The sequence below is a fragment of the Artibeus jamaicensis genome, unplaced genomic scaffold (genome assembly GCF_021234435.1).
Source record: "Artibeus jamaicensis isolate MK-2021 breed Jamaican fruit bat unplaced genomic scaffold, CSHL_Jam_final contig_3303, whole genome shotgun sequence".
Lineage (NCBI taxonomy): Eukaryota > Metazoa > Chordata > Mammalia > Chiroptera > Phyllostomidae > Artibeus > Artibeus jamaicensis.
The window spans coordinates 229,098-256,002 of record NW_026521782.1 but is presented as its reverse complement, the minus strand read 5'-3'; the positions used below and the strand labels follow the sequence as shown (position 1 = coordinate 256,002).

Here is a 26,905-nt window from a genome sequence, read left to right as displayed (position 1 = left end):
CCTCTTTACAGGTTTGGAAATTTTCTGTCATTATTTTTTCAAATAGGGCTTCTCTCCCTTGCTTCTCTTCTTCTTCTGCTGGTATTCCTATGATTCAAATGTTGTTCCATTTCATGTTGTCTTAGAGTTCCCTTAAGCTATTTTCATATTTTCTTTAGTTTTTTTTCATACAGCTCTACCTGGGTGTTTCTTTTTACCTTATCTTTTAGGTCACTAATTCAGTCTGCTGCTTCATCCAGCCTGATTGTAATTCCTTCTAGTGTGTTTCTTATTTCAGAAATTGTATTCTTCATTTCTTCCTGGTTCTTGTTTATAGTTTCTATTTCCTTTTTCATACTATTGTAGTTCTCACTCAGTTCCTTATAATTGTCTGTGAGTTCCTTGAGCATCCTTATAGCCATTCTTTTGAATTCTATATCTGATATTTTGCTTCTCTCCATTTCATTGATCTCTTTTGGTGGAGAGTCTTCCATTCCTTTTGTTTGCAGATTTGTTTTCTTTGTTTCCCCAGTTTAAATGGGTCTTTTTGTTTGTTTCTGTGCTTCCTGATGCTGTGCTTTGCTAGCTGTCTTTGAAGGATGAAATTCTATGGTATGAGTTCTATGGGATTCAGTGTTGTGGTCTCTTTGATCAGCTTGTCTGATGTTCTAGGGTAGCTTTTTCTTGTGTTTGTGTGGGCTCTCTTGCTGTATATAGGCTTTACCTGTTGGTGGTTCCTCTGTTGGTGGGTTCTCTACTTCAGTGGGTTTACTGGTGTTCACAGCTCCCATCTTACTTTGTATATCACAGGTGGCACACACAAGGCCCGCAGGCCAAATCTGGCCCTCCACCTTGTTTCATCCAGCCCGGCATTTTGTTTGTACTTGGCAGGAGTGCCAAGCTCCCTGTCCTTAGTTAAGGAGTAGTTACATTTATACAGTCCTAAAATTACATTCAGCCCTTGGAAGGCAACTGCGAGGCTGATGTGGCGCCTGGTGAAAATGAGTTTGACACTCCCACTTTACAATGTGGTGGGTGCTTAGTTGCTTTGGTCCTTGGCTTCAGTGAGAACTTTTGGACCATTCCATTTTTAATACTCGAAAACTCTCCTGTAATGATGTGGGTGTGGTGTTAACTCAGTCTAAGATCATTCGTTCCTTAAGGCTGCCCACGCATTTCCTTTTGCATATTTTTTCTCTAAGGAATAAATTATTCAGTGTTCCATTAGGTATTGTAAGTCTAACAACATATGCTCTAATATATATATGTATATATATACACACACACACACACACACCTATACATATATTCTTTATGGTTAAAGTTATCCATTCATTCATTTACCAGACACCTGGGTGCTTTCCATGGATGCAACAAATACTGTGCACACACGAACAATGTGGGTCACCATTGGTAAAACAAACACCAGCCCTATCCGAGTGGAGCAGGAGGGGGGACCAGGTGCAAATAATTACATTTAAATATTTGCTTCAAGCACTGTAAATGAAAGCAATAGATTGCTTTGGTAGACAGTAAGGTATGGGAAGGAGACAATTTCATTGAGACAGTGACTTTGGAACCGAGCCTTAATGGATGGAAAGTGGCCAGGTCACGGAAACTGGGTCACATTCACTGTAGGACAGTTAAAAATAGCCCCATCTCTAGAGCCGGAAGGCTGGAAGTGTGGGTAATGAGGCCTTACTGCCAGCACTGAAGATGGAAGGTGTTGAGGGCATGCCCATGCCCTGACTGACTGGCCAGAGCTGCATCACATGGGTGGCCACCAAGCTTCTGGGCTCACAGGCCATGTTGCAGAGGTTGCCGGGAGCTGGCCTCACGGGGCCTTCTGGGCTGCCCACCTGGGCCAAGCAGCATGCATGCAGAGGATGGCAGGCTTGTGGGCTCACTGCCTCCCTGCCTCTCGGCCTTCTGGACCCCTGACTCCCTGCATGGTGGACTGTGGCACCAGGTAAGAGCACCACATGCCCCGGGGTCCACCCTCCCTTGCCTGCACCTGGGTCCTGGTGACCCCCGTGCAGATGGAGGTGACCTGCCCCACTCCCCTAAGGCCGCTCCCTTTGAGCAGGAGAGAGTCAGGGCAGAAGCTGGTCCACTCGCCTCACCGTCCCCTCTCCTCCTGGGCAGCGTCCTCTAACCTCCCAGCCTCCCCGGAATGCCAGCTTCAGGCAGGTGCATGCAGACCCTCAGGTGTTCCCAGTCTCTTGGCACACCTAACAGTGTCCTCACCTCCTAATGCCCTTAACACTGGCCCTCTCCTGGTCCCCGGGTACACGTCATTGTGCCTGGCTGGTGACTCTTAGCCACTTAATCCTGGGGGCTGTTACAGCATTTACCAAGGGGACACCTTGCTTTGCAGTGCACTCTGCTGCCTGCCAGGATCTGGGAGCTCTAGCAGGTTAAGCCCTGGCTATAGTTTGCGTAGACTTGCCCTTTCTCTTTAAAAAAAAAAAAGGCTTCATTTTGAAAAATAGATAGACTGAATTTAAGAAAGCCTGTCTTTGGCATAGGGTTCCCCCCCTTTACTTTTTTTAGTGTGATTGCTTCTTGTGATGTCAAGATAGGCAAAAGAGGCCTTCGGAAATTTCCTGTATTCTCTTGGCCCAAGCTTAGCTGATTTTTGGAAGGTGTTACTGAATCCCACCAGCTGGTAGTTTAGAAATTCAAGGTTGCCTGCTTGCTTTATAGATGAGGTACATAATAAAATAACCTGAAATGAAATGTAGTCTTTCAAAAGATTTTTCAAGATGGGATTTTGATCTTTTTTTTTTTTTTGTCACAAAATAGTCCATGAGTGTTCACTGTGGCCCTGATTCTTTTTTTTTTTTTTTTCATAAATGCACTTGGTTTGGTTTCCTTGACAACCTTGTGAGGGTGTCTTCTTTAATTTGCTGCCACTGGTCTCCTACTGATCTTTTTTTTCTTTTTGCTGCTGAAGCCACCAGTCGTGGTTACAGGCTGGAGAAAAGCCCCTGCGTTTTGGCTTGGACTTAATCTTTTTGAAAAACACATTGTGCCAGAAGTATTATGACTTTATTTTAGAGGTCATTTTGCTGCCCAAAACAATTCAAAGTCAGGATTGGTGTTAACACCCCCCACCCAAATGTGGGCTCCCTGGCCCATCCCCTCCTCCCCACTATCAGTGTTCACCCCTTACCCACCAAATCACAGGGGGAAATCACTTTTCCCCACGTTTGCATGTGCAATTTTTGCTTTTGTATTTTTGGTCTTGTCGGACTGTTGAAATCCAAAGTATTTCTTGGTAGCAGCAATAAAATAATGCCCACAGGGTTTGTCACTTTTAATATTAGTAAGCTGGAAACTTGACTCATCATCCTTGCTATAAATATCTAAAATGACCTCAGAAGTTTTGACCTTCTGAGGTCAGTGATCAATGTAACTTGGCTCTTTTGGAGACAGAACTACAGGATGTCATTATTTTGTGGCTCAAAGTCATGCTGTCTTCAGGCTGTTGTAGGCTTTGCCATCAAGACTTAGAAACAGTGTCAGGGGATCTGACGGTGGGTGTCACATAGGTGTGTTCTGTGATGGGAAGGACTGTGGTCTGTCATGTATGCCCAGTGTCCAGTGGATGGCCAGAAGGAGCTGCCTAAAAGAGCCCACATTTACTTAAAGCATTTTAGTAGTTCTCACATTTCCCAGAGACCTTAAATGATTTCTGGATGGATTTTTACCTTCAAATAGGATAAAAAGGGGTAAACACAGAGTAGAAATGCCCAGGACCAAGGGAAAGCATGGGCCTGGGGAGTCACCCGAAGGTGCAGGCCTGGGGCTGTGGTAGTCCAGCCCCACGTTTGGCCTCAGTGTTCCTGTCTGACAAACTGTAAGAGTCATCTTTGCTATGTAATTCTGTCACCGGAAAGCGAGAGAAATACCTGTTTCTCAGGTGAAAGAGCTTTCTCTAGTACTAAATTCTAAAGGAAAACTTCACATTGGCTAACCTGTTCTAGTCCCCGTCCCACACCCCTCCCCTCTGAGATCTGTCGGTCTGTTCCATGTTTCCATGTCTCTGGTTTTATTTTGTTCATCAGTTTATTTTGTTCTTTAGGTTCCACATTTGCATGAAATCATATGGCATTTGTGTTTCTCTGACTGGCTTATTTCCCTTAGCATAATGCTCTTCAGGTCCACCCATTCATGTATGCACAGCCCATGGGCACAGGCAAGAATGTGAAGGCGGGGGGTGGGGAGGGGAAGAGGGAGTTGGGTGAAGGGGGCAAAGGTGGGGGGAATTGGGGACATCTGGAATAGCATCAACAATAAAAATTTTTTAAAAGAATATTCACATCTAACTGTACATGGTGGACTCCAATGATTTAGTAAACAGTGTAGTAAGTAGTAGTTTTTATAGCAGATGAATTTCATCCTGGTGGCCTAGCATTGTCTGATAAACCCCGAGACCAAGGTGCGAGCCCCTGTGCTGGGGGCCAGGATGGCGTGGGCTGTGGGATCCGCCCGATCCAAAGATAAAGCTGGGCATTGCTGGGGTCATAGTTTTCAGAGAACATCCACAAACACTAGTCTCACTTCTCACAACCAAACTTTTTAAATGGAGATTCTGTATTTTTAAAATCTGTTTCTAAAACTTCCTAATCTACTGAAAAGCTGCCAGAAGTGTACCCAAAAAACTACATGTTCTTCATCCAGTTTCACCAACTATTAACATTTGGTTTACCATTCCCTGTATATCCATGTCTATTATTATTTTCTGAACTGTACTTCAGTGTGTATTTTCTGAGAACGAGGAACTTGCATTAGCACAGACCAAGGATGGAAACCAGAACAGTTAACATTGTACGATAGTGTTGCAGGCAGCCCCGTTTCCCATGCATGACCCCCACATATGCCTTGTGGACTCTGTCCTCCCTGTCCCCTAGCGGCACACCTGCTGTTTGGTCATCATCTTGTCCTCTCAGTCTCACGTAACTGGACCAGTTCCTTAGCCATTTTCTGTCTCTCAAGACATTGACATTTTTGGCAGCCAGTCCTTAGGGCATCCCATCAGAAGGCATTCTCTCCCCTCAGTTTCACTGACCTGTAATTTACCTGGGTAAGTTGAAGGTATAGAACATGTTGATTTGATAACATTTGTATACTTGCAAAATGGCCATCACCACAGCGATAGCTGACACCCCATCAGGACGCATAGTTACCATTTGAGTTTTGTGGTGAGAGCACTGAAGATCTGCTCTCTCAGCCACTGCCGAGTGTCTAAGACAGTGTAGTTAACTGTGATCGCGGTGCTGTCCCCGGGATCCCCCAACCTCATTCATCTCATCACAAGGCTGAAGGTCGTGCTTTGCCTTGCTCAGGATAAGGTCCACTTGGGTCATTTGGACTTGGCGATGCCCACTAGATTTCTTCTCTGTCTGGTTCCTGTTTCCCTTTCTGTTAGTACTGTCGTCTGTGGAGAGAGACCCTGTTGTTCCTTAAACTTTCACCCACTAGTTTTGGTATCCATTGGTGATTCTTGCCTTTAGCGGTTATTACAGTGAGTGTTGTAAAACTGTGATTTAAAAAAAACAGCTCTAGAATTATCCACATTTATTAATTAACATCTTACTATCAGGAAGCAGTTTCCCATAGCCTCCATTTATTTATTATTTGCCTAGGTTATTATTGATATTTTACTTAAAGGGTTAAAATCCATTATGTCATTACTATATTCAGTGGGTTATTATCTGTTATGGTCATTATTTGTTCTGATGCTTAAATTGTTTCAGATTTTGCCAACTGGAGCCCAGTCAGCCTGTTGCTGGTGCTCGTTAGACATATCCCCACAGTTTTTTGAGCATTTTGCTATTATCAAAAGGCTGCAATGATAGATACCTTTTTAAAATATATTTTTTATTTGTTTATTTTTAGAGAGAGAGGAGAAAGTGAGAGTAGGAGAGAAACATCAGTGTGTGGTTGCTCTTGTGCATCTCCTACAGGGAACCTGGCCCACAACCCAGCCATGCGTCCTGACTGGGAATTGAACCAGTGACCTTTTGGTTTGCAGACCAACGCTCAATCCACTGAGCCACACCAGCCAGGGCCATACATCTTGCTATATATTTTTTAAAGAAGTCTCTTTTTAAGAAAGATTTATTTATTCATTTATCTTTAGAGGGCAAGGGAAGGAGAGAGGGAGAAAAATATCAATGTACGGTTGCATCTCGTGGGTTTCCTGCTGGGAACTGGCCTACAACCCAGGCATGTGCCCCGACTGGGAATAGAACTTGTTACTCTTTGGTTCACAGGCCTGCACTCAACCCACTGAGCTACACCAGCCAGGGCCATCTTGCTATATTTTTTCCTGAAGTATCTCTGGGTTACATTTCTAGAAGTGGAATTTCTGGGTCAAAGAGTAAATGTGTGATGTGATTTTTCCAGTGTTGAATCCCACTCAGTGGTGTGTGTTTGCAGCAATGTATGAGAGAGCCTGTCTTCTTGCAGCTTCAGTAACGGTATATCATCAGTTTTTATTATTTTTACCAATCCAGAAGGGCAGAAATGACACATCTTAACTGTAGTTTGAGTCTGACTCTCTTATATTGTTATGTGGGCAAGTGAGCATCTTTTTTATGGTTACGAGGCATTGGCATTTCTGTTTTTTGTCTCTTCATTTCACTAGCCCATTTTTCTGTGGGGGTTTGGTTTTCAACCTCTTTATTTTCAGAAGTCCTTCATATATTAGGTGTGTTCAGAGCCCCACATCCCACCCTTGGGTTCAGTGATTTGCTGGGAACAATCATAGCACTGTACTGAAAAGGTACAAAGCAAAATCAGCCGAGGGGGGAACTGCACATAAGGCATGTTTGGAGGAGACCAGGAGCCAGCTCCCAGGGTGCTCAGAGCCACACCCCTGTGCCAACAGGATGGACCAACTGGCGAGCTCACTGTGGCTCTTCCCAGGTTTCCACTGTTTGGGGCTGCTGGAGGCACCCTCCGCTAGCACAGGCTGACCTCCTAGCGTCCCAGAAGGAGAGCAGGTGTGCAGTGAACTATTGCTTGCGTGGGTCAGGCACACACGAACCACTCTTACTGTTCAGGGGATGGTGAGCCCCTCCCGAAACCTGACTGCCCAGACGCCAGCCAGGGCAGGGCTCGCACGCAGGCCTGTTAACGCTCTTCTGCACACAGTGGTGCTCACCCTTCATCATGTAAGTTGCAATTACATCTTTCCTATGTATCATTTGTCTTTCGCCAGGCAAAACAATTTTAAAGCAATCAGATTTATTTTTTTCCTTATGTTTCTGGATTTTGAGTCATAGTTAAGGAAGTTTTTCCCCCCATTCCCAGGTGCATGTATGTATGTATGTGTTTAACTTTTTTATTTATTGATTTTAGAGAGAGAAACAGACATCAACCTGTTCTTTTCTGCTCCACTCATCCATATGTGAGCCCACAACCTTGGCGTATAGGATGATGCTCCAAGCAACTGAGCCAGCCAGCCAGAGTGTGAGGCCTTGTTTTTTGATGTGTAGGTAGATTCTGATTAGTATTTTATTTAGATTTTTGCACCAATGGACGTGTGTGCATGCCTGTGTGTGCACATGCCCATTCCCTTTCTGCAACTTCTGTTATTTATGTGTTGAATTTTGGGGGCTGTTTCTTAACCTTTCTCCCTGTTTTTCATTCTTCTGTCTATTTTCTTGGTTTCTAGGATATTCCTCTTCTATCCCTTCTCTTTTTTTCCATGTTTGCTCTAATTTCCACAAGTTCTTTGTGTTTTCTAAATGTTCTTTTAAAAAATAGCATCTTGACTTCCTCCAAGATGGAGGCATAGGTGGATGTGCCGTGCCTTCTCACACAACCAAGTTTAGAGACAACTAAATATTAGCAACAGAAAGCACAGCCAGAACACGGAAAATTGAACTTTTCGGAAGTCTGTTGGCAACAAATTCTTCAGCCTGACCCCGGTAAGGGGCGAAACCAGCGGCTGGTGAAGCGGAATTGCACAGGAGGTCTCGGTCAGCCGGACTCAGGCGCGGAATCCAGACGCGCGGAATCCAGGCGCAGGGTTGGACCTAGTGAGCGACCGAGCGAGCCACCAGGCGAGTGACCGCGGGGGAGACAGCGGGGGGAGCTGAGTGTTGACTGTGGTCGCGCATATGTGCGCGGGCGGACAGGTGAGGGAGTGGGCGGTTGGACCGGGGCCCAGCGGGTCCCCGCGGCCAGCGGCAGTGGAGGGCACCGCCATTTCCCTGCTCTGACCCCACCTCCACATACAGCGTCATAACCCAGTGACTCTGAGTGGCCCGGCCCAGGTGAACCACCTAAAAACAGCAGAGGGGGGTCGCCATTTCCCGCTCTGACCACGCCCCCACATACAGCGTCACAACCCAGCGACCTGGGAGTCCAAGGCACCGCTTCTCACACTTAAAGGGCCAGAACAGACCAAAAATGTCGCAAGAAGATCTCAAAGCCCCAGAGTCCATAGATCTAAGTGATGAAGAAATAGCAAAACTCTCAGATGCACAGTTTAAAACACTGGTGATCAGGATCCTCACAGAACTGGTTGATTATAGCCACAAATTAGACAAATATATGAAGGCGAAACTAATTGAAATGAATGGAATTGCACAAGACACCAATAGCAATGAAAAGGAAACTGGGACTCAAATCAATGGAGTGGACCAGAAGAAAGCAAATAATGGCCAAACAGAAAAGAGTCAAGAAGCAAGAATTCAAAGAAATGAGGAGAGTCTTAGGAACCTCCAGGACATCTTTAAATGCTCCAACATCTGAATTATAGGGGTATCAGAAGGGCGAAAGGCACAGCCACCAGTGGAAAACTTATTTGAACAAATAATAAAGGAGAATTTCCCCAATCTGGCAAAGGAAATAGACTTCCAGGAAATCCAGGAAGCACAGAGAGTCCCAAAGAAGTTGGACCCAAGAAGGAACACACCAAGGCACATCATAATTACATTAGCCAAGATTAAAATGAAGGAGAGAATCCTAGAAGCAGCAAGAGCTAAGGGGACAGTCACCTACAAAGGAGTCCCCATCAGACTGTCAGCGGATTTCTCAAAAGAGACCTTACAGGCAAGAAGGGGCTGGAAAGAGGTATTCCAAGTCATGAAATCCAAAGACCTACAACCAAGATTGCTCTATCCAGCAAAACTTTCATTTAGAATGGAAGGACAGATAAGGTGCTTCTCAGATAAGATCAAATTCAAGGAGTTCATCATCACCAAGCCCTTATTATATGAAATGTTAAAAGGACTTATCTAAGAAAAAGAAGTTAAAGAAACATGAACAGTGAAAGGACAACAAACTCACAGTTATTAACAACCACACCTAAAACAAAAGCAAACTAAAAGGACAGCTAGATCAGGAGTGGAAACATAGAAATGAAGATCTCAAGGAGGATTAGCAACAGGGGAGTGGGAGTAGGAGAAGGGGGGGAGAAGGTACAGAAAATAAGTAGCATAGACAGTAGATAGAAAATAGATGGGGGGGGCAAGAATAGCATGGGAAATATAGAATCTAAAGGAATTGAGACACATGGTCATAAACTAAAGGGGGGTAACAGGGATGGGGGGATAGGGTGGAGGGGAATGAAGGGGGGAATAGAACAACTGTAACAGCATAATCAATAAAAAATTGAAAAAAATAGCATCTTATCTGTAACTTAGATTACTCATTTAGAATGGAAGGACAGATAAAGTGCCTCCCAGACAAGGTAAAGCTAAGGGGGTTTGTCATCACCAAGCCAATATTATATGACATGTTAAAGGGACTTATTAAAGAAAAAGAAGATCAAAACTGAATGTTAAAAAAAAACAACAAATTCACAACTATCAACAACTGAATCTAAAAAAAGCAAAACAAAATGAACACAAAAGCAAACTAAGCAAACAACTACAACAGGAACAGAATCATAGATATGGAGACCATTTGGAAGGTTTTTGGCTGGTAGAGGGAAGGGGGAGAGAGGAGATAAAGGTCCTGGTGTTAAAAAGCATAATTGGTAGGAACAAAATAGACAGAGGTTGTTAAGAACAGTATAAGAAATAGAGAAGCCAAAGAACTTATAATTATGACCCATGGACATGAACTAAGGGGCTCAATTGCTGGAGAGAACGGGGATACTGGGCAGACAGGGGCAAAGGAAGAAAAATTGGGACAACTGTAATAACATAATAAAACATACTTAAAAATAAATACAAAAATAGCATCTTGTTTCTTGGATATAATGTCTTCTCATAGGATATTGATGATAGTGGGTTTATTTATTTATTTATTTATTTATTTATTTATTTATTTATTTATTTATTTTTGCTGTTAGTGGGGTTTCTCTCTCTAGTTTCTGTGTCCTCCAAGTTGTTTTTTTTAATTTGCCTGTTTTTATCTCTGTATTTCCTAGTAAAGGCTCTTCTCATATGTTGGTAATTTCTGGTTGCCCACTCACGATTAAAAGTCAGAAAATCGAAGAGCTACCAGAGCTGTGCATGTGTGGGTTTGGCTTGCTAATTCTGAGCTTCATCCAGGGTGACTGATGGGGCAGGTGGTTTGTTGGGGACTTATTAGAGTCTCCAGATTTTGGAGAGTGCTGGGGTCGGGAGAAGCAGTGACCCAGCAGTGTGGGACAGGAGTGGGAGTCTCCCCCCCACCCCCCCACCCCGGGCCCAGGGTTTTGGGCCCTCGAACCCAGTTCCCTAGGTCTCATGCAGCTACCACTTCTGGAGCCTTTCAGAACCCAGGTGTGTGGGGGCAGGCTCTCAGCTGTTGCTTTTGTGGGTTTTCTTATCTCTCCAAAGCCAGCTACCACTGATACCACTGGGTCTCTGCTACCCAGAAGCAGGATTTTGCTATTACTTCTTTTTTCTCCATACATCTTTTAAAAAGTCATTTTGCCTTGGTTTTAGTGGGGCTTTGGGACAGAGAGCAATCAGATGTTTAGTCTACCATCTTTACCTGGGAGTCAGAATTCACCTGATAATGCTCAAAATCCACAGAGAGGCCATAGCTCATGATCTGTGTTCACCAAGCATAGAGCAAAAAAGTGTTGTCTGTAGGAGAAATGGAGAAGTACAGGGTCTGGCACAAATAATGCCACTTTTTTATTGTAAAATCTTTTATTACAAAACCATAAGCGTGCACTTCTGTAACTTAACAATATTCTACTCAAACACACCATAGAACATTTCATGTGAAATGCTCAAATTAAAACTATAAATCATTACACCCATATTACTACCCAACTAACCACTCTCAAGCAGGCATTACTTCTGCCAGACCCTATATATTAGGTCATGTAAAACTTACAGATCAGAAAGCCAAAGAAGTGATAGGGGACTCAAGACTTGGAAAATTTTAGCTTAAGGTAAAAAGTTATAAGTCCAGTGTGTAAGTTAAAGCTTTTGTTTCAGAAACTACAGATAAAGTCCATCCTGGCTCCTGGGAAAACAGCCGACCTCCTGGGGCACTGCTAGATTACCACCTGGGGACCAGTAGGGGCATCCAGGCCTTTGTGTTTCAGGGAGAGGCAGACAACCACCCACCCCTGGGAACAGCTAACTGCCCAGGACAGGAACATTGCAGTTTCTTTCACCTAATTCCCCCTGAATCTCAAAGCCCTCACCACACCCTTTTAATCCCTGCTATAAAAACCTTGTCCTGGAAAGAGAAGACAAGATGGTCTGTTAGGGTATGAACCCACCATCTTCTCAGATTGCTGGCCATCTGAATAAAGTGCCCATAAAGATTCAATTGCTGTCATTGCTTATTGGGTTTGACAGTGACAGGCAGTCCGAATGCCGGTGTCTTTTCTGGTTACAGAATGATATTGGATTTAGGTAAAATAATAAATTTGAATGTGGCACAGAACACCCTGTTTTGTTCAGCAACCTAAGGAATATTCGAAGAACCTGGTCACATGCTAATTTACAGAGTACAATGTGGGAAGTGTGTATAATTTAGAAATATGTCATTAGGGTTTGGGAGTGGTTTTAAAACCATATTCTCAGGCACTGTGGTCACACTTATTTTTTAATACTGAGAAAGTTTTGGGAGTAGAGCTGTTTTGGGTGAAGTTGGGGTTTGCGACTGGACTTCACACAGGTCTCATTCGAAAGAGCCTCCCAGCATCAACACAGTTTGGAAAACACTGTTCTCAAGTGGGACATCTCCACTTTCAAATGTGAATTAATTGAGCTTAAGCTTGTCACCTTCTGCTCTAGACACAGGATTGTAGGAGGCATTCCAACCACATACACATGTGTGGAGGTGACTGTTATCAGATTGATCCTTCTGGCTGCCCAAAGAGGCTGCTGAGGGAGGGAGCTGAACAAGGGTGATGGAGCTCTGTATGAGGTGGTTTGGAAGGTGTGGGGCAGGGGAGGATCTGTCGTATTTGCAGAAAGAGGCATCGGAAGATACACAAGGTGGGTAGAAGGCAGAAATGAGGTAGATGAGTGTAGGAGTGGGAGCAAGACATCTTAACAGGTACCTCTCTCAAGTGCTTTGAGTCGGAGATATGAGAATGTATTCATTGAAGAGGCAGAGTTGTAACTGCTGGTGTTGCTCTGTGCAGCTGTTGGCCCTATCTCCCTGTCTGTCCTGATTCCATGAGGGGACAGGTCTCAGGTCAAGGCTGCAGGGAAGGCAGTGCTGAGTTGACAGTATGGCTGCATCTGGAAGCACAGTGAATATGTTTTGGAGAAGGGACTCATGCCTTCACCAGGTGGGCCAGCTTTGTGGGAGATAGTGTTCAAATAAACACAACCCCAGGGGCTGTTAATGTAAAATTATTGGTCTTGATTCCTCATATACACCGAGAACTGGAAGAGAAGCAATATGACATCTTAGCATTGCCAGGTGTTTCTACAAGCAGAAACCATGAAGGGAACTGCTCAGGAAAAGAATTGCTATATTTGATCACCTAAAACAGGGGTGTCAAACTCATTTTCACAGGGACCACATCAGCCAGTTGCCTTCACAGGCAACTGAATGTAATTTTAGGACTGTATAAATGTAACTACTCCTTAATTAGGGGCAAGGAGCTCTACATTCGGCCCTTTGAAGTCAACCAAAAGGCTGATGTGCCCTGGCCCCGTGAAAATGAGTTTGACACACCTATTGTATGTGATCAGTGGCAGGGAGGAGGCAAAATGGATTAAGACAGCGGGAGAGTATTCTATGGGATTTAAAGTACCAACTAGTAGAGAACAGAAGATCCTTTGGAGAAGCACATTGGTAACCTCGATATTTCACCCAACTGGTCACTTTTTATTAAAGGTGAAAAGAGATAAGACTTGTTAGAGGAGGGAAGGCTTGTGAGCTGAATCCAGAAAACAGAGCACTTGTGGGAGGTGAGATTATGAGATATGGTGAGAGTAAAGGATAGAAAATAGGCATAGTATGCGAGAGAATAGAGCTTAACCACAACAGTAATAAAGCCTGAAGACAGGGAAATGGGCTAAGCTCTAGGAGGGGTGCTGTGCAGTATGTACAGTTGCATGGAACAGTTATTTATAGTGCTACTGGAACAACAATCATATGAGAAGCACTATGACTTGAAGAACAAGAATAGAAAGTACACGATCAAGAGTAGCATGTTATTGGAATACAAGTGAAGGAAAGAAAAAAATTAAAATGCAATATGAAAGAGAGAACAAGGAAAACCAGTCAAACAATGCAATTAAATAAAACAAACTAAACAGAAGAGAAATAAAAATTATGATCAAATAAAAGAAATAAAAAATTTCAAAAAATAATAAAACGCAAGTTCTGTAGGCTAGCAAAATGAAATTTGTCTCATTTCTCAGCTGTTGGCTTAGCCTTGTGATCTCTCTCTGGATCTGTCTTTGGTCCTTTCACAGGTCCAGGTCTTACTGTCTCATACTTGGAGGGGGAAAAAAAGCCTCCTGCTGACTTTAAACCTGCTAAGTGAGTTCTGCTGGTCTTCCTGGATGCTGTGGGCAGAGGGGCAGGCTTTGTTTTTTTTCCTTTCCTGTGGTTTTGTGAGGATGGGGGCCAGGTCTGGGCTGCAGTATTCAGGTGCCCAGCCTCCAGCCCAGGCCTTCAGAGCACTGCCAGGCCCCCGCTGTCCATCTGTGCCAGGCCAACACCTTTAATCCACCAGCTGGAGGTGCACCGATTAGCAACTCGCACCCCACCTCTTTCCTCTCTGTTGGCCTAGGTGCTACTCACTCTCAAAGTCCCTTCAGGGCAGTTTAGTTCCCCTATTAAATTAAGTCTCTCTGGGGACTATTATCCCTCTGAGCCCCACTTTGATCAGTCCCCAAGGCACCATGATTAGGAGCAAATAGCATCCCTCCTCCTCCCTGTTTGCTGTCCCAGCTGCTGTACAAAGGTCTCTTAAATAGCTGCTGAGGGTTCCTTTTTTTCTTTTGAGTAAATTTCTATTGTTTGTGCCTGTCGTTCTCAACAAGTGCCCGGCTTTTCACACAGCCCAACCCTGACCAGTCTGGAGACTATCTGGGTCAGGGTCCTCCATGGCCCAACTCTTCTCCCGTCTGCAGGTGTAACCCAGCTCTCCAGTTTCTCTGGCAATGTCCCAGCTGGTGACCACAGTCCCAGTGGCGAAACACCACCTCTGTGTGTCTTTCACTTCGTCTTTATTCTTGCAGTGACTTCAAGCATCCAGGTCACTCCTGGTGCAATGCTGCCTTCCCTGTTCTGGGAGGGGAGGGAGCTGCTGACCCAGCTCTCCTTCAAACCTCCTGCAGCAGCCACCCCAGTGCCAGGCGCCAGTCCATGGACAACAGCAGCCTTGGTCCCTCTGCCCATCTCAGGGACCTTACCCAATCTAGGTACCCTCTGCCCAATCTAGGTACCCTCTGTTTTTCAATGTCCCCTACAATTTTGGCCTCCAAACTTCATATAAGCTGGGATTCCTCTGGCTGTTCACTCTGTTCTTCAGGAGATCATCTAGGTATTCCAGTGGGGTGTACCAGCAAGTGGGTTCAGCTCCCACCTACCCTGCCACCACCATCTTCCCCTCAGTTCAAATAAGTTTTGAATTTCTTGCTCTTTCTCATCTCCTTCCAGCACCCCTACGATTCAAATTTTGGTATGTTTGAGGTTGTCCCAGAGGCTCCTTACCCTATCCGCTTTCTTGGATTCTTTTTTCTTCTTAGTGTTCTGATTGAGTGTTTTTTTCCTTCCCTATGTCCCAAATCATTCATTTGATTCATGGCTCCATCAACTCCACTGTTGATTCCCTGCAAATTTTTTTTTATTTTCCTTAGTGTAACCTTCATTTCTGCCTGGGTCTTTTTTAATGCTTTTGAAGTACCCAATGAGTTCCCCAAGCATCCTAATAACCAGTGTTTTGAACTCTGCATCTGATAGATTGCTTATCTCCATTTTTTTTTAGTTCTTTTTCTGAAATTTTGTTCTGTTCTTCATTTGGGCCATATTTCTTTGTCTGCTCATTTGGCAGCCTCCCTGTGTGTGTTTTTGTGTATTAGGTAGAGCTGCTTTGACCCCTGTCTTAGTAGCGTGGCCTATTGTAGAAACACACACCATAAGTTGGACAGGGCAGAGCTTTAAGCAATCGCCAGGGCAGGACAACCCATGTGAACTAGGTTGATGGAGTCTCAGGTATGATGTTGCTTCTCTGTGGCTCTGTGTGGAAGAGGGCTCAGAAGGCACAGTGTCTGCTGCCCAGCCTCTGGAGATTTGTCCAGGAGGAAGCTGCCCTTTGGCTCTTGCCCTTATACCAGACACTTCAGCTTCTTCCCGTGTGTCACTGGTCCCCTTCCAGCTGCCCCGGTGCTGGAGCCCAGAGGAGTGAGTCTGAGTAATTCCTAAGTTCATTGCAGGCCCTTTAAGAGAAGATACCTGAGAATCCCACAGTTTCTTCTACCACACCAACCCCCACTGATTTTTACAGCTAGAAGTTGTGGTGACTTATCTTCCTGGCACTGAGACCCTGGGCTGGGTGGTCTGATGTGGGGCTGAGGCCCCTCACTCATGAAGTATCCTTCCCAATTTTTATCCACCACACCTGGGTGTGGGATTGCCTGTTCCACGTCTCCATGTCTCTGCATCTCCTCCCCTCCTACCCATCTGGATGAATGCACCTTCTTTAATTCCTTGGTCATCAGACTTCCACACAGTTTGAATTTCCTACAGTTATGGGTGATAGTTATTTTGTAATTTAGTTGTAATTTTTGCTGTGGTTGTGGAAGGAGGCTAGCTGTGTTTACCTAGGCCTCCATTTTGACTGGAAGCTCAAGAACCCTAAGCTCTTCTGAAGTGAGAATGAGGAGTACCTGTAAACGACACTCTGCAGCTTTCTAACTGACAATCATCAGAGTTCTCGCTGTTCTTTGAAGACCATTCAACTGCAGCATTTGGGGTTTCTTTACAGTCGTAATATTCTTTCTATTTTTAAACACTTTAAGTTTGAAGCTATGTATTATTTTTCCACAAGTATACACACATTTATTTTATTTAGTTTTTAAATTTTTTCAATTGTGATAAAATACATCATTTAACCATTTTAAAGTGTGCAATTAAGTGGTATTTACACTTTCACAATATTGTGCAACCACCATCATTGTCTAGTTTCAGAATATTTTCATCGCTCCAAGGTAAACTACATCCCCATTGAGCAGTCACAACCCATTTTTCCTTCTCCACAGCCCCTGGAAACTGCAAGGAGCTTTGTGTCCTATGAATTTGCTTATTCTCAATATTTCATATAAATGGAATCATAAATAATATGAATTATTTTTGTGTCTGGCTTATTTAAAACTCAGTATAATATTTTCAAAGTTTATCCATGTTGTAGCATGTACCAGTACTTCATTACTTCTTTCTAATTAACAGGCTATTTCTTAAGAGCTGTTTTGGTTTCATAGCACAGTTTAGTGGGAAATCCAGAGTGTTCCCTGCTCCCATATCCCGCCCCCCTCCCCCTATGGTTTTCCATTTTATTAATATCTGTCCTCAGCATGATCACAACAGACGGATCAGTGCTGACACATTATTTTCAACTGCAGTCCACACTTTACACTGAGGTTCATGTTTTGTCTTGTATATTCTGTGGGGCTTTATACATTGTTTACATTTTTTGATAAATTAATATTCACTTATATATCTTTTTAATTTTTATTTATTTATATGTTTTAATACAAATTTAGTAGTAGACAAAATTTGTAGTATGTTAGCACTGCCTTAAAATATTTTTGACATTGCTTTACTTTAATTTAATGTAACTGAAAATGTTTTATTTAATGTTTGAAGGTTAACTGTTTTTTTAAATTTTTAATTTATTATTTTCAGCTGTTCTTCCTCATCAAACTAACTCTTGTTAGTCTTGTATGTTTGTGCAGGACCTACATGTAAGTATGCATACTCCCTAAGAAAGTCTCATGAAACTATTTTTTTTCAGTCAAAACCTTTATTATGTATTAAGAAATATATTTTTCTTTAGCTTCCCAAATTGGGGATTAATTTACAATCTCCCTTATTTTAAAAAAAATTTTTAAATTTTAATTGTTGTTCAAGTACAGTTTTCTGTCTTTTACTCCCATCCCAGCCCACCCACCCAGCCCTCCCCTCCTCCCTACCATTTCTTCCCCCTCTAGTTTTTGTCCATGTGTCTTTTATACTTGTTCCTGTAAACCCTTCCCCTTTTCCCCTGAAATTCTCTCCCCTCTACCCTCTGGACATTGTCAGACTGTTCTCTATTTCCTGTCTTCAGTTATATTTTGCTTGTTTGTTTGTTTTGTTTGATTAGGTTCCTGTTAAAGGTGAGATCATATGGTATTTGTCTTTCACTGCCTGGCTTATTTCTCTTAGTAGAATGCTCTCCAGTTCCATCCATGCTGTTGCAAAGGGTAGAAACTCCTTCTTTCTTTCTGCTGCATAGAATTCCATTGTGTAAATGTACCATTGTTTTTGGATCCATTCATTTACTGATGGGCACCTAGGTTGCTTCCAGCACTTGGTGTTTGTAAATTGTGCTGCAATGAATATTGGGGTGCATAGGTTCTTTTGAATTGGTGTTTCAGGGTTCTTGGTGTATAATCCTAGCAGTGGGATTGTTGGGTCAAAAGGAAGATCCATTTTTAGTTTTATGAGAAAATTCCATACTGTTTTCCATAGTAGTTGTACCAGACTGCAATCCCACCAACAGTGTCATTGGGTTCCCTTTTCCCCACAACCTCTCCAATACTTGTTGTTTGTTGCTTTGTTTATGATGGCCATACTGACTGATGTGAGGTAGTATCTCATTGTGGTTTTAATTTGCATCTCTCTGATAGCTAGTGATGCTGAGCATCTTTTCATGTGTCTCTGGATCCTCTGTATGTTCTCCTTGGAGAAGTATCTGTTCAAGTCTTTTGCCCATTTTTAATTGGGTTGCTTATATTCTTAGAGTGGGGTCATGTGAGTTCTTTATATATTTTGGAGATTAAACTTTTCTTAAGGTATCATTGGCAAATATGTTTTCCCATATAGTTGGTTCTTTTTTTATTTTAATACTGTTTTCTTTAGCCATGCAGAAGCTTTTTATTTTGATGAGATCCCATTTGTTTATTCTTTCCTTTATGTCCCTTGTTCTAGAGAGCATACCAGTAAAAATATTTGCTGTGTGAAATATCTGAGATTTTCTTGCCTATGTTCTCCTCTAGGACTTTAATGGTGTTACAACTTATATTTAAGTCTTTTATCCGCCTTAAATTTATTTTGGTGTATGTTGTAAGTTGATGCTCAAGTTTCATTTTTTTGCAAATAGCTGTCCAGTTCTCCCAACACCATTTGTTGAAGAGGCTATTTTCACTCCATTTTATGTTGCTGTCCCTTTTGTCAAAATATTAATTGACCATAGAGACTTGGGTTTATTTTTGGGCTCTCTGTTCTATTCCATTGGTCCATGTGTCTGTTTTTATGCCAGTACCAGGCTGTTTTGATTAGAGTGGCCTTGTAATACAGTTTGGTATCAGGTATTGTGATCCCTCATACTTTGCTCTTCTTTCTCAAAATTGCTGCAGTTATTCGGGGTTGTTTATGGTTCAATATAAATTTTTGAAGTGTTTGTTCTATGTCTATGAAATATACCATTGGTACTTTAATGGGTATTGCACTGAATCTGTATATTGCTTTGGGTAATATGGACATTTTGATGATATTAATGCTTCCAACCCATGAACATGGTGTATGTTTCCATTTGTGTCTTCCTTGATTTCTTTCTTCAGTGTTGTGTAGTTTTCTTCATACAGGTCTTTTACCTCCTTGGTTAGGTTTATTCCTAGGTATTTTATTTTTCTTTTTGCTATATTGAATGGGATTTTTTCTTGATTTCTGATTCTGCTGTTTTGTTGTTGGTGTACAAAAATGCCTTTGATTTCTGAATATTGACTTTGTACCCTGCTGTTTTCCTGAATTCATTTATTAGGTCAAGCAGTTTTTGGGTTGAGTCTATTGGATTTTCCATGTACACTATCATGTCATCTATAAACAATGACAGTTTTGTTTCCTCCTTTCTAATTTGGATGCCTTTTATTTCCTTTTCTTGTCTGATTGCTGTGGTTAGGACTTCCAATAGTATATTGAATAGAAGTGGTGAAAGTGGACAACCTTGTCTTGTTCCTGATCTTAGTGGAAAAGATTTTAGTTTTTGCCCATTGAGTATGATGTTGGCTGTAGGTGTTTCATATATGGCCTTCATTATATTGAGTAATGCTCCCTCTATTCCCACTTTGCTGAGTGTTTTTATCATAAATGGGTGTTGTACCTTATCAAAAGCTTTTTCCGCATCTGTTGATATGATCATGTGGTTTTTGTCTTTGCTTTTGTTTATGTGTTGAATTACATTTTCTGATTTGCGAATGTTGAACCATCCTTGCATCCCTGGGATGAATACACTTGGTCATGGTGTATGACCTTTTTAATTTACAATCTAACTTCTAATTGCAGTTAGAAGAATCATAGGGAAGGAGAATGATTCTGGCTGGAGTATAATGCATAGGTTGCTGAAGCAGTCACCATGGCTGAGGGACAAGTGACTGGGTCGGGCCATCAGGGATCCAGTTCTGATGCATAAATAGTTGGTTGGACTCATGTAAAGCATGGCAATGCTCAGAATAAATGCATAGACCTGGTGAATCTTAGTTTCAAGAAGATGACTGGAGGACACAGAGAAACTAAATCTGTTAAATTCCCTGCAGGATTTTTTCTCACTTGTCAATAGACTGTAAGTTCAATTAGGGCAGAAACACTTTTCTTTTTATGTATCCTCACAACCTAGAAAAGTAGCATAAATTCGTTGATCAATAAACATTTGTGGGATGCATGAATAAAAGTAGAATATTTATTGAATCAATATTTATAGAATGCACTGTGCGAGGTAGGCCCTAGAGATGAAATGCCTAATAATACATAGTTTTAATTTTTACTTTTTAATTTTAATTTTTATGCTGTTACAGTTATTCCCACTTTTTCTCCCTTCCCCCACCTCCACCCAGCTCTACCCTCATCTTTTTCAAGTCAGTCTCCATACTGTTGTTTGTGTCCATCTGTTGTGCATAAAAACCTCCTTTGGTTAAACCCTTCACCATCTTTCAACCCATTCTTCCCTACCCCCCTTCTTTCTAGCAGCTGTCAGTCTGGTTTATGTATCTAAGCTTCTGTTACTCTTTTGTTCATGGGCATAATTTCTGCCCTAAAAATGTTCTTATGCTATAAGTCTTTTTTGTGTGAATGTCTTATCATACCTTTATAGACTCTACTCAAAATAGGATTGCCAGTGTAGTTTATCAATAAAGAATTGATGGAGTCAGATGGTAAATTCAAGGTCATTACTTTGCTGGAAACAATAGGCTTCTTGGAGACCCTTCACTTCTTGTTGATTTACCCATAGCTAGACATGAGGATGCTATGGACCAGGCCATCCCTCACATTTCTACAACTGATTCCAATACAACATCAACCTTCTCATTTTCTTTCATTGTCCACCTCTAGCCTATGATCCCCAATCACTAAGCTTAGGACAAAAATTCATTAAAATGTGTGGGCAAGTATCAGGTGAAAAAATCCTATTGTAGAACAAAATATGCATTTAGTTCCTGCAGGAGAGATACTAAAAACCCATTTGGGAACCTTATGCTAAATGTCCTGACTTGAGAACAAAAGAAAAATTTCCCAAACTAAACCCATTATCCTTCCTGCTCTATATCATAGTTTCAGTTCCATTATTTCTATCTTGCTGTTGCCCACATATAGGGTTTTCATGTCTAGAAATGCCTTCTGATCCACCACATCTATTTGACTATACCAATTAATATTTTCCACTGTACATTTACCTCTCTCCTGCCTTTATTATTTTTTACTGGTTGTGTTAGCCCTTCCTTTACTGTCAGTGACATCAATATCCTGGGCTCTGGGTTTATTCTTCCTGGTTTCAAATACTGGCTTTGTCGCTTCATGTGCCAGGGAAGTTTTTCTAAGGAGATGCATCTTCCAAGGAAGATTCTTATGAGGACTTGTGGCTGAAAGATCTGTCAATAGTGTAGAAAAAGCTAAGTGGATCCCTTCTGTCACCAGGAAGAGAAGGCTCACTTAACAGGAGAAGGTCCTATGTTATATCCTTGAAGACATAAGCTTGGTGGTACAGTTACAGAAGGCTTAGTTGCATTAGAGGGAAAGGAAACCAGACTCTGGTCTGGATCCAGAGTGGGAAGAGCATGATGAGGAAGAGGGGGGAAAGCAGTGTTGTCAATGACTCCTTCTCCATGAAGGCTGCAGATGTTTCTTCATTCCTATTTGACTAGGGCTTTTTGTTTTTCTGAAAACATAAACTTTAACAGCAATTTCTTTCTCAGTCACATACTCACAGAGTAAAAGGTTCTGGACTTGCTGACCAGTGAGAACTTATTTTAAAAAAATGGGGAGAGGCTCTGGCCTCCAAAAAGGCTTGGTCTCCTGCCCGAATATTTTATGGTATTATACCAGTCCTCTCCACCTCATGGAAAACTCCAGGTTTACAAATCAGTGTACAATGAGGCAAGGACAAGCTAAATTTTTAACTGTCAGAAGATTTGAATGATTTTCTGTGTATTTCCAAAACTAGTAACATGTATAGAAAATTCACTCAATTGTTGAACCTCCCCTTCAAATAACACCCCCTCTTCCACATTCAATAACACAAAATAGCAAGAGGAGAGATTTCCCTTTTAAGTATAGTTTTTTATCAACATTATTAATTTTTTAAAATTTTATCGATTATGCCATTACATTTGTTCTATTTCCCTCCCTCATTCCCCTCCACCCTGCACACCCCTCCCTAACCATTCCCCCCCTTTAGTTCATGAACACGTGTATCAGGTCCTTTAGATTCTATATTTCCCCTAGCATTCTTACACTCCCCCCTATCTATTTTCTATCTACTATTTATGCTACTTATTTTCTGTACCTTCTCCCCCCTTCTCCTTCTCCCACTCCCCTGTTGCTAACCCTCCACGTGATCTTCATTTCTATGGTTCACCCCTGATCTAGCTGTCCTCTTAATTTGCTTTTGTTTTAGGTGTGGTTGTTAATAACTGTGACTTTGCTGTCCTTTCTCTGTTCATCTTTTTTATCTTCTTTTTCTTAGGTAAGTCACTTTAACATTTCATATAATACGGGCTTGGTGATGATGAACTCCTTGAATTTGATCTTATCTGAGAAGCACTTTATCTGTTCTTCCATTCTAAATGAAAGCTTTGCTGGATAGAGCAATCTTGGTTGTAGGTCTTTGGTTTTCATGACTTGGAATACTTCTTTCCAGCCCCTTCTTGCCTGTAAGGTCTCTTTTGAGAAATCAGCTAACAGTCTGGTGGGAACTCCTTTGTAGGTGACTGTCCCCTTAGCTCTTGCTGCTTCTAGGATTCTCTCCTTCATTTTAATCTTGGGTAATATAATTATGATGTGCCTTGGTGTGTTCCTTCTTGGGTCCAACTTCTTTGGTACTCTCTGAGCTTCCTGGATTTCCTGGAAGTCTATTTCCTTTGCCAGAATGGGGAAGTTCTCTTTTATTATTTGTTCAAATGAGGTTTCCACTTGTGACTGTTCCTCTTCCCCTTCTGGTACTCCTATAATTCAGATGTTGGAGCATTTAAAGATGTCCTGGAGGTTCCTAAGCCTCTCCTCATTTTTTTGAATTCTTGTTTCCTCATCCTTTTCTGTTTGGTCATTTTTTCCTTCATTCTGGTCTGCTCCCTTGATTTGAGTCCCAGTTTCCTTTCCATTACTGTTGGTTTCCTGTGCATTTCCATTCATTTCAATTAGTTTAGCCTTCATATGTTCCTCTAATTTGTGACTAAAATCAACCAGTTCTGTGAGCATCCTGATCACCAGTGTTTTGACTGTGCATCTGAAAGTTTGGCTATTTCTTCATCGCTTAGATTTATCGGCTCTGGGGCTCTGAGTTGTTCTTGAGCCATATTTTTATCTGTTTGTGCCTGTTATGTATGAGGGGAGTGGAGCCTTAGTTGTTTACCAGGGCCGGGCCACCCAGGTCGCTGGTTTGTGGTGCTGTATGTGGGGGCAGGGTCAGAGAGGGAGCAATGGTGGTCCTCTCTGCTCACCCAGTCTGCCTCACTGCTCGCCCCCGCCTGTTTATCTGAGCTCAAATGCCCGGGGCCTGCTTGGTCTGTCTCAATGCACATCTCTTCACTGGTTTATCTGTGTGCAAATGCACAACCGCAGACTGCCAGCCAAGCCGTGCCTTCCCTGAGTCCGCCCGTACCTAACCCACACCTGTGATTCACGCTCTCGGCTGCCTGCGTGCCAGGTTGGGGGATCTTTTTTGCCCGACCTGCTCCGTGGCTGGCTTCGCCCCTCTCACCGGTTAGCTGAGCTGTTCATTATTTTCGGACTCCATATTGTTCGATTTTCTGAGGTTTGGTTGCGTTTATTGTTATTAAAACTTTATTGTTTTTAGATTTGGTTGTGCGAGGAAGCAAAGTGTTTTCATCTATGCCTCCATCTTGGCGGAAGTCCCTAAATATAGTTTTTAAAATGGTTATTTCAACATACACTGAGCACAAGAACAGAAGAGGTGCCATACATTTGTTCAGAGTTTTCTTGTGACAAATTGTTGCTATTCATAAAGAGTATGCTTCCCCAAAGGTAACATTAGAGGAAATTCCCCGAAACATTTCCCAATTGTTTCATTTGTCTTTCTGTCTCTCCCTCTTTTAAAGGGGCTAAAGTGATGCCTGATGAAACTGAGCTACTCTCACCCTGGCTGGTATGGCTCAGTGGATTGAGGGCCAGCCTATGAACCAAAGGGTCACTGGTTCAATTCCCAGTCAGGGCACATGCCTGGGTTGTGGGCCAGGTTCTCGGTAGGGTGTGTTCAGGAGGCAACCACACATTGATGTTTCTCTCCCTCCCTTCCCCTCTCTAAAAATAAATTCTTACCTATAAGAGCTTTGAGTGAAGCCAGCTCAAAGATACCCAAGGGACAGACATTTAACTTCCTATGGAGAAAATAGAGACAATAGAGATCACAATGCCTTAAGAGAGAAGCATCAGGACAAGTTTCAGTGTGATTTGAAGTTAAGCAGATGGCCACAGATGCTCCAGGACCCTGAATGCTAAAATAAGGACCGAGGATCCCACAGAAAGTGATTCTAGTAAAGAAATAGATGTGAGACCCGTCAGCCATGTTGTAGAAGGACACAGGCCCAGCCTCCCAACCCCCACCCTCCCAGTCCAGGAAAACTATCCTATGAGCAGGGCACTTGCCTCAGTGACACAGATTCTGGCATGGAAGTGAGAGCCCTGATCTCTCCTTCCCTGTATGCTACCACCCAGAAATTCTTCTCTGGACATTCTACAAACCACCCCTCTCTTTTCACTGTATCTGAGCAGACACCCAGAACCCATCCGGTTCCAGGTCCACCTTCTGTTTTCACATTTACTTCTGCCTCCCTGTAAGGTCTCCCTGTGGTAAAGCAGTTCTGGCCCAGAACACTGAAGACGGTTTCAGACTCCTCTTGCCCTTGGTGTGTGGGGGCAGCATCGTTCTGAGAAACATTTTCTATTGAAGAAACATGTTTCTTACTCTCACATAAAATGAGTTTGGAATGAGCTGTGTCTGGATCCAGAGTAACAGCCACTGCAAGTATGGGGGAAAAAATTAAGGTCACTCCACCCTAAAGACTGATTGGCCTTAGGAAAGATGCAGATACAGGGGAAGGACAAAGGAGGGAAAGAAGAGGGAGAGAAATGGAAGAGCGAGTAAAACAATGTATATTCTGTCCCGTGTCTATTCATAGGAGACGCATGATGTGTAGATCCTAGAAAGCCGGAGTTGACAGGACCTTGGGTGGTCATCTGTTCCCAATAGGCAGAAACCATGTAGCCAGGAGGGCTGCCTTACCTGACATCCTCAGGACTGAGTATTTCAGGATGGGGTCTCCGCTTTCCCTTAAATGCTAGCGCTTCACTGCTTGCTCTTAATGATTAAGCCCTGTTGTATTTCCAGTCACCCTGTACCTATTTTCATGTACGCTTCTTTAGTATCATTTTTCTGTGGGTGTATGTGGTAACTAAGTCATCTGCTTCTCACACACCCTTATACAATATTTCTAATGGTTGAAATCCCAGGCTCTAGTGAGAAAGATCTGAATTTTGACAACCACTTGGTCCATAGTAGCTGAGATCTTGGTGAAACTACTTTTGTTTCTCTCAGCCTCACTTTGCTTTTGTGATGATGAACATAATTATAGTCTCTCAGCATAGAACTAGTGTGAGAAAAAACTGAGAAAATGTGTGGAGAGTTTAATATATGTCTTGCCCTTGATGAATACTTGGTAAACTTCAGCTTCCAGTGTTCCAGTAACACTAATACTGGTAGTAAGAGTAGCAATAGTACTGGTACTAGTAGTAAATAATCTGATTCTTGTCAAACCAAACATTTTCAATAATTTAAGTTTTTCTAAAAATTTGCATGTGATATATAAGATATATTTTAATTTGTGAAGGGTTATGTTAGCTAGAAAAACATGTGTAGATGCGGGGATATTCAGAGTAGAGCAGCATGTACTAGAAATTGACAATCGGTTCATAGCCCCGGAAAAACCCTAAGGTGGCCGGGGCCATCGTCCGCTTGCACTGACGTGGAACAAGCTCCACTCTGTCTCAGGATGGTTACATGACAGACTTCTTTCAGGCCAAACTACTCTGTCAATGTTATGCACATGAATAAATCTATCAAATCACTGAAGCCTCAGACTAAACATCAGTTCTTCAGGGAATTTCTTTAATCCACCAGTTTTCTTTCTCACTGCAATTGTTTATTACTTAGAACATTTATTATACTTTGTATGTGTATGTTCCCTAAAGTCAGACATCGGCTTTATTTATTTGACTCTGAATAAATAATTGTGTAAAGATATGCTGAATGAATGGTATCTGATCAGTAAAAAATCCCTTCATGTGTCAGCATGAGGTTGAGGGTGAAGTGGAAGTCATGAAATACGTAACCAAGTTGGTATTGCTGGGAGTTTATATAAACGTGAGTTTCTCATTGGTATAAAAGAGAGTATGTGAAACAACAAAATATGATCACTTGCTTGCTTTGAAAGGCTCCTTTCTCCAGTCTAAAAAGAAAAAATTATGTGTTAAAATATGGCAAGAATGTGTCCTCTGAACTAGCGGGGTGCTTATTCCCTTAGCCCCTGCATTTTTCTGGACTCCTAGCTTCAAACTAAAATCTCCAGAAAAAGGCCCCGATCTGATAATGCCCTGGAATCACCTCATGAAATCCTGATGCACCTGAAGCCCTAAGACAAACAGATACTCACCAGCATATAACCCAGCTTTTCTCTGGTCTGACATAAAGTGAAGAAATTAGATTCTCCCATTCATTGGACATTCACTTCAGAATGTGAAATTGCAACCACATGAAATCAGGTTTGTGATACAGCTG

The 26,905-nt window shown here is 42.4% G+C and overlaps 1 protein-coding gene across 1 annotated transcript in view; it reads left to right on the top strand.

The window, feature by feature from the left end:
• The first annotated feature begins 1,802 nt into the window (after positions 1-1,802).
• Positions 1,803-26,905, top strand: part of LOC119040291 (butyrophilin-like protein 1) — a 40,849-nt gene continuing 15,746 nt past the window's right edge. The window contains exon 1 of the mRNA XM_053663810.1: positions 1,803-1,948. The gene's annotated coding sequence lies outside the window, so the exon portion shown is untranslated. The remainder of the gene's footprint in view (positions 1,949-26,905) is intronic.